At 46.9% G+C, this 13530-nt stretch overlaps 1 protein-coding gene across 12 annotated transcripts in view; it reads left to right on the forward strand.

Annotated features, from left to right (window-relative positions):
- The window catches only part of KTN1 (kinectin 1), a 102861-nt gene that overhangs the window by 22561 nt on the left and 66770 nt on the right, over positions 1–13530 (forward strand). For 5 of the 12 annotated variants that reach the window (XM_061355943.1, XM_061355959.1, XM_061356033.1 and 2 more), the window contains exon 1: positions 379–544. The exons of 1 other annotated variant lie outside the window; for it this stretch is intronic. The gene's annotated coding sequence lies outside the window, so the exon portion shown is untranslated. Of the gene's footprint in view, positions 1–378; positions 545–13530 lie in introns of those variants that run through there. 6 more of the 12 variants (XM_061355975.1, XM_061355986.1, XM_061356016.1 and 3 more) reach the window with 2 other exon arrangements.

Consider the following 13530-nt stretch of genomic DNA (forward strand, 5'->3'; position numbering starts at 1 on the left):
TTGCGTGTAAGCAGTGGACCCTGGGGGTGATTTTCCTGCTCGGGTGGATGTATCCACACGTGTGGGAAACCTGAGTGGGAGGATCCCAGTGTGCCCGCGGGAGGCCGGGTGGGTGATTCTTGGGGATCCTCGCGTGGAAGAGGTCTGGGGGGTGGGATCCCCGCGCACGGAAGGCTCGGGGTGGATGTACCCACACACGTGGGGATGGCGGCGGGGAGGCTCCCTGCGGAGGGAGGGGAATCCCCGTTTCTAGGGTACCCGTGCGGGGCACCCGGGGGCTCCCCACGCCGGTGTGGGCTCTGGCGGGGGTGGAGGACCCCGCAGGGCGGGGCGGACGGGAGGCCGTGGTGCCGTAGTGCCCTCGCGCCTTTAACAGGCGGGGGGGCCGGCAGACGCGGTGGACGTGCGGTGCCGCCTCCTCCCTCCCTCTCTCTTTCCTTCCTGCCCGCCAGCGCCGCGCAAGCACTGGCTTGCCGCCGCTCCGTCTCCGCCGACCCGCTCTGCACGGCCCGGCCCAGCTCGGCCTGGCCTGCCGCGTCTCACGGTGAGTCCCGCCCGGGAAGCGTCCGGCCTGGCGGCGTGGAGGGCCGGGTTGGGCTTGGGGCCGGGGCTTGCCAGCGGCCTGCCCGGCGAGGGGCGGTGGGCCTAGGCCTCTGCGTGGCCGGGCCACGGGGCGCGGCGCCGGCAGGTGGGCGGCGGGGCGGGCCCCGGGCTGCGGGTTCGGCCGAGCGGCCCCGCCGCCCTCCCTGGGGGCGCTGAGGGCGGCCGTTTCGCCGGGGGCTCCGCTCGGGGGGTGGGGGGGAGAAGCCGCTCCCACTCGCGGCCGTGGGGCGGCTGCTGCTGGGGGCCTCCCAAAGCCGCGTCTCTGGGGTAGCGCAGCCCCGCCGGGCAGGGGCGGTCGGTGCCGCCGGAGCACGTCCCCTGGGAGCCTTCCCTAGGCAAGGAAACTGTTAAAACGGGGGGAAATGATGTATGGGTCGTAGGTGTGCGAGTGTAATTGCCCGCTGCCGGAGGCGCGGACCTGGGGAGTGCGGCTGAGGGCGAATTGATCCCCAGAATGTGATGTATATGAATTCCCCGTGGGTTTCGGCCCTCAGGGTAAGGTTAGGCGTGAGCCGAATGCTGCAGCGCCCGGCTGGCCTCGCAAACTTTAATGAAGCATTGCGCTTTGCTGGTTGGAACAGCCCGTCCCATTTTGTATTCCTGTGGCGGTGCTTAACCGCGCAGGGGAAAGCCAGCTGCGTTTCCCCGTGTTCGCAGGTGATGTTTGTCAGGGGTATCTCATTTAAAGCTGCCTCTGCCTTTCTGGTACAGCGCCGGTGCCGGGTGCTCGCAGCGGTGTTAACCCTAGAGGTGGTGGTACCCTCACGTCTCTTCTCTCTACGCACAATTTGCTGCTCCATTCCTGGAGGCCTCTCTCAGTCGTGCAGGTTATTAAGGGGGGTAGTGGTGGGGAAGACAGGGCTGTAGAGCTATGTGTTTTGTACCCAGCTACTTTCAATTGATGAAGTATCTTAATTAAGTAGGTGGCTATTAAGAATAACGTAACATAGTGTCTTTTCTGCATTAGGCAGTGCCAAATGCTGCTTTCCAGTGATGTGCATGCACCTGTGTGCTTTAGGTTTGCCAGTTTATAGCTTGCCTTTTCCAAAGGCTCTGCTGTGTATTTTGAGGTCGCTGTTAGCTGAAGTCACTCAAAGATTATTTCTTGCTTTGTTGAAGTGAGCTAAGGAAGAGATGCTGAGCTGATACTCAGCTGTAGTTCAAAAGAACAGAAAACTGTTTAAAATGTTTTTTTTTTCTTTGTGTTTCCATTGTTACCTCTCTCCAACAACGCACATGACATTTAGTAGATGTAACTGGCAAATTCTGTTTAACATCTCTTTCTCTATGACAAGGCAAAAATCCCTTTCTGGAAAGTCTGAATTAATTGCAACAGAAGTTAAAAGGGGATTCAGTTCTCATGTTCCACCTTCTTTCAGATATTTTCCTTGTAAGTTCTCTCGGTGAATTGCTAATGTCCTCCTCTTTGGTTTGGGCTGGAAGCATTTCTCTGCCTTGTGGACCTTTTCCCTATAACTGCACTGTAATTTCTGTCCGCAAACAGGCTACACGACTTGCTTTACCACATATTTTTTCTCTTGCCTCATATGCTGATGCTGCTTTCTGCACACTGTGATTAAAATAACTTTTGTGTGTAACTGCAGCAGGGAAAGGTTGGGGTTTGGCTAGAAACACTAATTCCCTGAGAATTATTAACCTTTTTTTGTTAATTGATTTTTTTCCCCCTGTCTGTCTAGTCTCAAGAAGATGCTTTCTGCTCTCAGAAGTAGCAGCAGTAGGATATGATGAGCACAATTAGCTTTTAATTTGGTTCTTTACCCCCCACTGTCAGAAAACCCCCATTACAGATAACTAATCCTGCTAACTGGTTTGGTTTTTAGACCCCTTGAAGAAAAGGGAAAGACTTGTTAGAGCCCGTGTAAAACTGTGGTGTTATTTGATTAGTTGTGTAGCAGCTTTCATTTGCATCATCTGCTCTTGCTGCTGTTGTTGCTTAAAAGTAATCATTGCTTGACTGTCAGTGGTGTAAGCCCAAGGTTAACAAAATCCCTCAGAAACTGGAATTCCCCATGAATGTTGAAGGTGATGCTTATAGATTAAATATGGTTTTGTCTGAGACCCTTGAGCATAAGGACAGGGGGAGTGAGGACATGTGTTTTATTTTAAGCATCAAACTTGGTTGCTCCTAATCCCTTCCCCTGCTGCTGCCAAGGCACCCACCTCTTGCCATTGACTTTGTGAGAGCTTCAGCTCCCAAGTATAGTTCCCTAATCATGCCCCAATTACGTGCCTGAGTAAATAGCATGAATATCCCCTGCCTTATCCTGGAGGGGTGAAGAAGATAGAGTGGCAGGAGGAGGGTAATTCTTCATTCCTGCTATCCACTGCAAGAGCTGCAGCAGCAAGTGAGCTTGTAAGAACCCAAGAGTGGAAGGGAGCCCCTGATCAAGTTTAGTTTCCCTGTTTATAGCACCCATCTGTGCTGTTTATGCCTTTCGTAACATAACTGCTTTTAAGGTGAAACTTGTTCAGTTTATTCTTTGCCCCATCTCTGCAAGAGAGCTGTTGAGAGCTTTCTCTTGGTCTCAGAGCAATCACTGAATTTCCATCCTTGTGGTGTTTTTGGCCTGTTTGTGTAATTTGGTTTTGTTCTGGCATTGCCATCTGGTTTAAAACATTGTTTTCCCTCCCTGATGTAATCAGAGCAGTCTGATTCCCCCTCTTGACCACTTGTTTTAATAGGTTAAGCAAGTCAAAGTCTTTAAGTCTCTTCCTGTTGTTCTTTTACCTATATTCACAGGATTTCCTTGAATATGAAAACCTTTTGCTTTTACCTGTCAAAACCTTTTTAATATAAAGGTAATTTTATGCACCTGTGTTTAGCAGTTAAGCTTCCTGCTCTGTGTTGACGAAGCAGCAGCATTGTACTATTTCTTAAAAAAGAGTAATTTTGGGGAGGTCTGTTGCTGCACTGAGCTCCCAAACTTTTTTGGCATTCCTTGGGTGATTGTTTTAGGCTAATGAGACAGGGAGTTGCTGGGCTAAGTCTTTCCCAGACAAATCACTGTGCATAAACTATAGAGATGATAGATTGGAGAATTACCAGCTCATGACTCTTGGGAATCTGTTTCTTCTCATTGTTATGCAAGATGTCCAAGCAAATAAAACACACAATGCCTTTAAGAAAAGGAAATATTTATTTAGGGTTTTGGAAATGTAAAAGCTTCTTCCTGTTCGCATGCCTGCATGCTACAGCTGCTTGCAGGAGAGCGGGGACTTCTGAGCTTTGAAAACTTCCTATTTCTTGCCAGAGTGGAGCTATTAAAATAATTCGTTTACCATGTGGACTTCTCCAGTCTGATGCCTGTGGTCTCTTGTTTGGGAACACATCTGTGCCTGCTGGTGTGGGCACTGCCTGAGAGACTTGGATTCTTGACTTTTATCCCCCCCCCCCCCCGTGGTGCTTCATGGTGTCTGTTATTTCCAGTGAGTTTGGAGCAGGAGCAGCAGTGCTCACATTGATAAGCACTGCATGTTGATTTCGACTCTTTGGCTTCTTCGATTGAGAACTGTGCTTTAGCTGGTGGGGGGGAGAAGCAGAGTGAATCCAGGTGCTGTTCCAAGCAGGGAGGCAGTATGCAGGCATTGTAGTTCCTGTCATTCTTCTGCAAGGGTTTTTCTTCCCCTGATGTGAAAACTAAAGCAGCATCTGGGCCAGGTTCTCTGGGTTTGAATTTGTCCTCTCTTGGTCACTGCCATGCCTGGGTGCAGGACTGCTGCAGTCTAATTAGATTATATTAGAATGAATAAGTGAATAAATGAGCTTATGGGGGCACTGTCAGGTCATCTCAGCACCTAAATATAGGTCCTGGGCAGGGTGCAAGCTTGGTGCAGTGTCTATCCATACAGCAAAATGGAGATCTGGGAATGCATAGGTTCTGCTGTCTTGTTGGCCTGGATACTCCAGTGTCTTGGTGTGAGAAATGCCAGAATCCTCTCAAATACAAGCATTCTTCAATTGAAGCTTGGTGGGGAGTTGGAAGAGGAAGTCACAGATGTGGAAACTGTAATAATCTGAGGTGCTGAAGAATGCAAATCTCATGATCCTTTTTAATGCTTTCCATTTAACCAAAGGTGATTTTTCTTTTAACTCTTACGTACTGTGAAAAACGGAAAATGATTTATGTAGCATGTATGCACATGAAACTCTTAAAGGTTTCTTCTCTGACTTTCTAACATGAAGAATATTGTCTCCTTGCAACGGTGTGATGGAAAGAAATAATTTAGGAGCTTCAGGCCTTGAATTTCACTGTGCAATTGTGGGATGGGAGGGAGAGGAGAAGGATGGCAACTTTAAGGTTTGTGGGTTAATCAGAAGTAAAATAGTTACTTCTATGCAGCCCTTCTTGTTTTCTGCAGTGTTCTTTGGTTTTGTTAGTGCTTTGTGGCTACCCTGCTTATCAGAAATCACAGCTCTAAATTCCCTTTTATTTCCAAGAAGGCTTATTTAGAAGAGTAGCATTTTTTTCTTTTTTCAAATGAAACCACATCTTTGCTTGTAGATCGCTGAGGCTGCGTTATAACTCGGGGAAAGTGCAGTAAATTAGTAATGTGGGCAAGCTACTCATTTTCTTGCACTAGTAATCCCTATTATAAATAGCCTTGTCCTCTGCTGTTAGTAACAACTCCCTGCTGCTGTTTCTGTCAGGCATGCAGGATTTTCAATGGTAGTGAAGTATGGAAAGAAGCACTTCTTGCAGGTTTTTTGCTCTTCCCTGTTGGACCCCTCCCTCCTGGCTGCTGCTGCTGCCTGCACTGCACTGTCTGGTTCAGCTCGCAGCCAGGCAATCCTGCAAATCACTGCTCTGCTTGAGAACAGTCAGTACATCGCTAACAACTCCCCTGCTGCAGGAAACATCTTTAAGCCCTTTTATGCTGTAAAGTTGAGGAAAAAGAGCAAAACTCCTGATTTCCTTCAAGTTGTAGTTGAATGACTAGTTCAGCATAAGGGAAGGCTTTTTCCATCTCAGGTGTGTTGATGACCTCATAGCAGTGTTCCAGTATCTGAAGGGGGCCTATAGGGATGCTGGGGATGGACTCTTCATTAGGTACTGTAGTGGTAGGACAAGGGGTAATGGGTTAAAACTTAAACAGGGGAAGTTTAGATTGGATATAAGGAGGAAATTCTTTCCTGTTAGGGTGGTGAGGCACTGGAATAGGTTGCCCAGGGAAGTTGTGAATGCTCCATCCCTGGCAGTGTTCAAGGCCAGATTGGACGAGGCCTTGGGTAATATGGTTTAGAGTGAGGTGTCCCTGTCCGTGGCAGGGGGGTTGGAACTAGATGATCTTAAGGTCCTTTCCAACCCTAACCATTCTATGATTCTATGATGTGCAGCAAAACACAAGTTGTTTTCTGGATGGTGCATATTAATTGACTAGCTCACCTTCTCAGCCTGCCTGTCTCGTGTCCAGCTTGTTGAGCGTCTGTTGAATGACCCAGAGAAAATAAAGCTTGAGTTCAGAATTATGTGGGTGTTGAAGGCTTTTAAAGCCTGGTATATTTATGCCCGTGATTCATGGCACTTCCAGAAACAATCCAGCTCCCATCCCGTGGAGGGGAAGTACCTTAGTCCAGTGTTACTTCGTTTAGCTGTGTCACCTGCCAGAGCAATATAAGCTGAACCAGAGTTATTTTGGGCTACTTATTCCTTTGCTTCCAAATCCAACCCTCCAAGGCTTTCTTGTAAAAGAAATGCTGGCTTAATACTGCTTTGCACTCTCCCATATGGACTGAAAATGGCAAGCAGGGTATTTAATTTCAGGGATGTGATAAATTTTAGTACATCTCGTTTCGGTCTGTGTAAAAGGTGTCTTTTGTCTGCCTGCAACTGCACAGAAAGGAAGTTGTTGAGTCCACGAGATAAAAGCGTTATCTTCTCCCCTGCGAGGGAGCAAGCTGCTTGCTCCATGGCTCGGCAGTGCTCTGCTGGTGTCCTGCTTGTAGTAGGGCAGGGGAGAAAATGTTCCTGGGAAAATGTGAGTGGACTTGTAATCTATTTGCAAGTGCGTAGCTGTCAAGGAAGATGATGACTAAGCTATTGCACAAGGTGCAGCTCTTCAGGATTGGACCGGATCGTGACTGACTGATAAGAGAGCCTATAATACCAGTTAACTGGTAATTTTATTATTGCTGGCTTAATCTATGAGTTTTATTTTTCCCCTCAGCCTATTTGCTGTGGGGTTTTCAGTTTAAAAGGCCATACTCTGTAATTACAGAGGAAAAAAGTCCAGTTTATTGGAGGAAGTGAAGGGTTCCTGAGCCTGTGGTGGAGAGTGGTAGTAGCAGGCGTGTTTAAAGCCAGTGATTTGCATTTGGCTCATGTGGATGTCTCTGCTGGGTACTGCCCTGTGCTGCTGCCCGGCTCTTGCATGGTGAGGTCTGTCTGCCCTTGTGAGCAGGCAGGATGGAGGCACTTACCTTCCATTTAACAGAAGGGAAAGCAGAAGCCAGTTGCCTGCAGTTGAAGATGCTGAGGTGTCACCAGCTGAGCAGCTGCTAATGCTGTTCTGACCAGGACCATGCTGCCTGGGCTTTGTCCTGGCAGTTAGCTAGTGGGTGAGTGGGAAAGGGCTCTTCTGTGGTAGCAAGGCTGCTCCTGCATGTGTCTTCCTTTCAGGATCTCTGCTGCAACAGGGGTGGGAGGCCAAGCCTGGTCCCAGAAAGCAGTATTTCTTTCTGTCTTCCAGATGGGTTTGAAAGGCTGCTGTGATAATTACCACTACGTTGTCCACCAAGTCATTGCTTGTGTTACATGGGGTCATCCCAGCTTGGCTTTCATGTAGGCATTGCCTTTCCCTTAATGCTATGCTATGCATGGACCTAAAATGAGATGTGTGAAACCAACTGCATCATGTCTTCTGCCCTTCCATATTTCAGCTCCAGTGATACCTGAAAGCAGCACCATGGCTACAGCAGATCATATCTTTCACAGGGCATTTTCAAATCTGGGAAGTGAAGGGTGTAGCAGTGCTGTGCCAGGAAGGGCCTTTTCCCCTGGGATTAGGCAGGAACTCTTCTGCCTCCTTTAACTTGCTGTCTTCTGGGGACACTCTGCACATCCTTCTCCAGGACCAGGCAGTGTCTATGTTTCAGTGAGGTGTGGTGCTGGGATGCTGACAGTAAGTGGTGTTTGGGGGTAAATGCTGTATTGCATAGTACACGTACTGACCTTTGCTTGTGCAAATACCTGTTGCCAGCATGTGTGGCTTCAGCTGTGATGAACTGATAAAAGAGCTGCTGCTTTTTCTGTTTATGCTGCCTTGTCTTGTATTTATTACTGTAAATAGTGGAGGTGCATCAAAGATTCACTTCTTCAAGCTCTGACCAATGAGGAGCTGTTTGCTTGAATGTTTAGAAGGTGCCCTTGCCAAGCCTGTGTTAGTGTGGACAATGAGGAGCATTGCCCAGAAGAGAGGCAGAGGTCTTCCAAAGCCTTGGAAACCACCAAGCTGCAGGGAGGATTTATGGAGGTTGTTTTAGGATTTTACTGGGTTCCCTGGACTTTCTCATGGCAGCTCAGTGGGGGTACTGACAGTTCTCCCTTGTTACCTTCACCCCAAGTCACTTCCTATCTACAGCCTGTGCTGCCTTACTGTTAGGATTGGATTGTGTGCTAGATTTAGTAAACCTCTTTACAGCTTAATGTGTGCATGTGTAAAAACAGTTTGTTGTTTTTTTTTAAAGTAGCTTTTAATGGGTTACAGCCTAGTTCAAGATGCACAACGAAGCTGTGCTTTCTCTGAACACATGGCAGTACACTTGTCCAGTTATGGGAGGGACAGATAAGTGTCTTCTACACCTTGGTGTACTTCCACACGTGGATTTGGTGAGGTGTGGAGCGCTGTGGGTGGGAGGGGAGGGTTCCGGAGACATAATTACAGCTTGCATAACCTGGTCTGCAGTCTGAGGCATGTGAAAAGTGCTAGTGAAGGGGTTAGGTTTCAGAAGTTTTAAAGGCTTGTGAAAATTCTTGGGCAGATATTTCCATTACAAGCCTGCCTTTTCAGTCTCCAACCCTTGATCTCCCAGTTTGTGCCTTTTTTCCATGCTGCTTGTGTGGGCAGAGGAAGAATTCTTTGGCTTCTGGTCCAGTGTACCTATTTCTAAGTACATTTCTTAATCCTCACTCCCCGTTAAAGGCTACTGGAGTAATAAAGTGTAACTGAAGTTGGAGGCTAGTAAGTTTAGATCTATGTGGACGTGGTGAAGTGTTTGTTCAGTCCTCGCATGCCAAAGGAGGAGCAGACTGTGGGACAGCAAAGCAAGGGGAGTGAGAACCCAGAGAAGCATGAGAGAAATGACCTCAATTACTTTGCAGTTCTGTTGCTGAGCAGTTTTAGGTCTTTTTAACAACCTGGCATGTTCTCAAGTTCAGATGAGTACTGTGCTCATCACTAAAGCTGAGTGTATTGGGGCATGTGTGCAATGCATGTGTTATGAGACCGTTTTGGGGGAGAGCTCTGGGTTGTTGGGTTGTTGACTTGAACTCAAAATTATGAGAACAGTGAAATGCATATTTGAAGTCCCTTTAGGAAGCTCTTACAAGTTTTGTCCTTATCACAAGTAGAGGAAACCCATAGGGATGCACACCTTGAGCACATTTTTTGGGGGGTTCTTGGGTGTTGTCCAACTCCCAACATCGTGCTGTATCTGGGGTTATGCAGTGAGCTGGATTGTGGAACTGGGACCAGTATGGCTAAGAAGGAATATTGTGGGGTTTGCTGGGTGGCTGCTGCTGCTCAGAGGAACGTTAGCAAGCCTCAGCATCATTCATCTGGGGCTCAAAAACCACATAAGGGAGGTGGTAAAAGAACCATGGACCATGTGGTGAAGGAGTAATTCAGGTGTGTATAAGCAAGTCTGTGGAGGAGCTGAAGCCTTTTCCCTGATGTGGGAGGGGAGTTCAGCCTCCTACTTGGGATGTTTAAGTGCTGTTGTGGAGGCTGCCAAAGTACTGCACTGGTTCCTGAGTACCTGTGACCTTCTTAAGCTGCTCGCCCACATCCTAAAGGTGGATCTGAGATTCCATGCTGAAGTTGGCACTGTGTATTGTTGTATGTGTTATGTGTGTGGTCCTTCAGCAGACTGAAGCACAGAATGGTTAACAAGGTGAAAAGAAACCTTATGGAGAGGAATGTGTAGTGCTGCCATTTCGGAGCACATCTCCTTGGTGTGGAAGTGATGGTATGTGGAGCTATGGCCAGTGAGGTCCCTCTCGTAGCAAGAGATGTTTGGTTAGATGATGTGAGCTGTTAGTGCCCCCCTTGGTAAATGGGCTACATGCAGTGTCTCAAATGAGAGTGGAGAGGGACCTTAATGCTTCACCTATCTCAGTAGGGAAATGACCAAGGTTAAGCAGCAATTTTTTAAACTTTATGTTGTGCTTTTAAATTGAGTTGAAAGTTCCAGCTCAATGCAATTTATACTTCAGAATACACTGGGGTAGTTTGTATGGTGCCAGTGCTGTAAGGATTTGCTTCTAAAGCCACTTTTGTTCATTAACAATTCTGAAACTTTAAGAGTATCAACAGCACCATTTTCTACAGCGTTAGGGATCTGGCTTGGATATAGAAATGGTATATTTATGCCTGTATGATAACATGCTTTAGGCTAAGCTTGAAGGACAGCTTTGTTATACAGCAGTCACAGTCCGTTGTAGAAGTCTTGGGGATAGGAGTCTGTTTAGACTTAATGAGGTACAAGTTTGTGCTGGAACAGAAAGTCAAAATACTAATGTTGTAGGAAGCTTATCATCGGCAGAAGCTTATGTAGTTCAAGTTTAGTCCTGAATGTACCTCTTACATATTCCCTGTGTTTGAAGGTTTCATAAAAACAGCATGAACGTTTTAATCTGGAAAATGATTTTAAATTTAGTTCAGTTGTAATAAAATCCAGCCCTCTTTTGCAGGTGTCATTTCTAATGTGACTAGGGATAAAAATTGCTGCTAGCAAAAGAGTGAGTGGTAGAAGCCTCTTGTATCAGTTAAACATGTTCCCTGGAGTCCTAGGGCTCTGGTTCATCTCTAAGTGGCAAGAGTGGTGAGTAGGAGTCTGCTGCTGATCTATTGCCAGGTGAAATAAAGCACAGCAGCTGTACTGTGTATGGAGGCTGCAGATTCACCGTGACAGTACTGAGCACCTTGTTGGGTTGACGGTTGAGAGTTTTCTGACTTGCAGACAAAATGCATTCATAGCCAGGTCCTACCCATTTGCTTCTATGCCAGCATTGTTTGGCTTGAACCCCACCCTGCAAGGTAAGAGCTGGAGGAAGCTGATCTGTGGGTATGGCCCCTATTTGCTTGGGTGTAGTTCAGGTCAGCATAACTCTACATGCTCAGAGGGAAGCAAGCGTGGCAAGTAATGCTAACTCAGGCCTGGTGCTTTGGGTTGTCTGATGGCTTTCTGTGTTTCTGAGCCACAGCTGTGTTTTACTGTATTAAAAGCAAAAATAAGCATGCTGATGTAGTGCCTGCCCAGCTGTGTAGGCTGAAGAGGAGGCATTTCCAGGCTGGGGAGGCTTGTAGTACTCATGTTTCCTAAGTCCTAGTTTGGTGGTTGTGCTGTACATGCTGATCACAACTCTTTATTTGTGATGCCTCTGTCAACTTATAGGAACTTTTATTTCTGTATGTTGAGTCTGCATTCCTTCTATAGTCTAGCCTAAACTGAAGTTGCCCTTGTAAAATCTCGAGAACTAACTGCATACTCCTGCATTTTAAACTCTTGGCATATTTGAAAATTTATTACTACCCTGAACTTTGGTTATTTAACTGATGCATACTTGTTTTCCCTTTTTTTCCTCCCACTGTACTGTATGTGGTGAGGAGAGAGAAAAGTTTTGCCTGTTGATTTCACTTCCTTTTCCAGCTAAAGGTTTACCAAGGTTTAGCCTGATAATGGGGCACAGCAATCTTGTTTCAAATGCTGCTTTCTGATGCACTCATTTAGCAAGGTCAGTGCCATATTTGCAGTAATTTTGATGCAGCAATCATGCTTTCTTCTCTTTAGAGAAAACTGAAATCACTCAACTGCTTAGACATAATGTAATGCAGTAAGTATCTTAAACTTCAGGTAGTTAGAAGAAACCACATGAAAGCGTCTAGATCTGATATGATTCACAATCACTTAAGAGTTTTGATTTCCCTCTGTGAGTTAACAACTCTCCTTTAACTTGCAGCCTGTTTCCAAGGCAGGTCAATCTCATCTTCCTCTAAGAATTCAACTAGATGAGAGCATCCATCTGCTGTTGGCTTCTCCTTTTGTCCACTGTGGTTTAACAATGGGATTGTTGAGTCACCGAGAGGTTAACGAAGCACTTTTTTGTCAGTGGTCCAGTCTCTTTGTATAGTTGTGTTTAACAGCACACTGAACAGAAATAATGGGAAAATCTTGTTGGTGGAATGACCAGGATTGTCATTTTGCAATATGAGGGTAAAGACCTGCTTAAGCTTCAGGCTTCTAGCTGTGTACTGGGTGGCTGATTGCAAATTGCTCTGCAAGAACATTAAAGATTAGTTTCACTGTATCTTTTTGCATTCAACAGTGTTGGAACTAGGGGATCTGAATGATTACAGTTGGTTCAGCAGCAGCTTTCCATGTAGCATTTAAAACTATTTTGTTACAACAAGTCTTTTGGGGTTTGGCATTAGAAAAAGAGTGAATTGTAGCCCTTAATTATGAAATGTAGGAACAATTGCAGCTGGACAGACAGGCAGCAGTCCAGCTCCTGTCTTACTGAGTGAGCAGTGCTTTTGTGCTGTGCCATCCCACTGCACAAATGCCCATAGTGGGCGCTTGCTAGGTTCATTGGGTTTGATCTCTTTTAGGAAGGGGTTTGAAAGCTCCAGTTTTGGGATTATCACAGTAGTCCTTCAGGCCTCTGCCCAGTTAGTCTGAGTGAACCTGTTACTGTGGCTGCCCCGAAGAGCTTCCAATGGAGGCAGCTGGCAGCAGGAGTGTGGGATTAAAACCCAGCTATTATATCTGGTTGTATTGGGATATCGGTGGCGTGGCTGTGTAGGTGCAGTGGCAAATTAATTGCAAGGAAACACTTGAAGGTGTAGTGTTTTGCTGGCAGTGTGGCCGTTCTGTTGTGTAGAGGCAATTCAGAGCTTTGGGAAGCTTGGGAAGGTGCGGGAAGGGGTTGTGCTCTGTTGTATGCGGGTGAGCTGTGACTTGCAGGATGCCACGTGGCACAGGGAGAGGTTTCTTTTCCCCTGTCTCACAGTAGCCTTCCCGTATTCAAAGGGGGCTTACAAGGATACTGGAGAAGGACTTATGGGACTGTAGCAACAGGACAAGGGGTGACTAGTTCAGACTGCAACAGGGAAAGTTCAGGTTACATGTAAGGAAGAAGTTCTTTACTGTGTGGGTGGTGAGGCACTGGAATAGGTTGCCCAGAGAACTGGTAAATGCTTTGTCCTGTTCAAGGCTGTGTTGGACAGAGCCTTGGGTGACGTGGTTTAGTGTGGGGTGTCGCAGGGGGGTTGGAACTGGATGATCTTAAGTTCCTTTCCAACTTCTAATATCCTGTGATTCTGTCCTTTACTCAGCAGAGCTGGGTGGTAGTGAGACTTGTAGGAGTGCCTGCCAGTGGGACAGTGCTCTGAGAAGCTCTCACCTTTTACCTTTGGAGCACCTCTCCAGGCTGTTTCTCCCACAGTTGAAGACAAAGTGCACCTATTATCACAGAGTCATTGCTGTTTGCCCCAGCCGTGCCTCTGTTCTAGGTATGTCATTAAGCAAAGACATCATCAGCTGACTTGTGAACCACACATGCAGTAGAGAATACGTAACTCCTGTTCTAGACACGGCTTCCTTCACTGCTTCCAGGAGCTGCTGAGCCTCCATGGCAGCTGGTGTACACATGCCAGTACCTTCCCCTGTTGGGAATGTTAAAAATACCC

Source organism: Neopsephotus bourkii, unplaced genomic scaffold (assembly GCF_033783945.1).
Source record: "Neopsephotus bourkii isolate Nb327-2 ecotype Australia unplaced genomic scaffold, CSIRO-AGI_Nbou_v1 NB_95, whole genome shotgun sequence".
Classification (NCBI taxonomy): Eukaryota; Metazoa; Chordata; class Aves; order Psittaciformes; family Psittacidae; genus Neopsephotus; species Neopsephotus bourkii.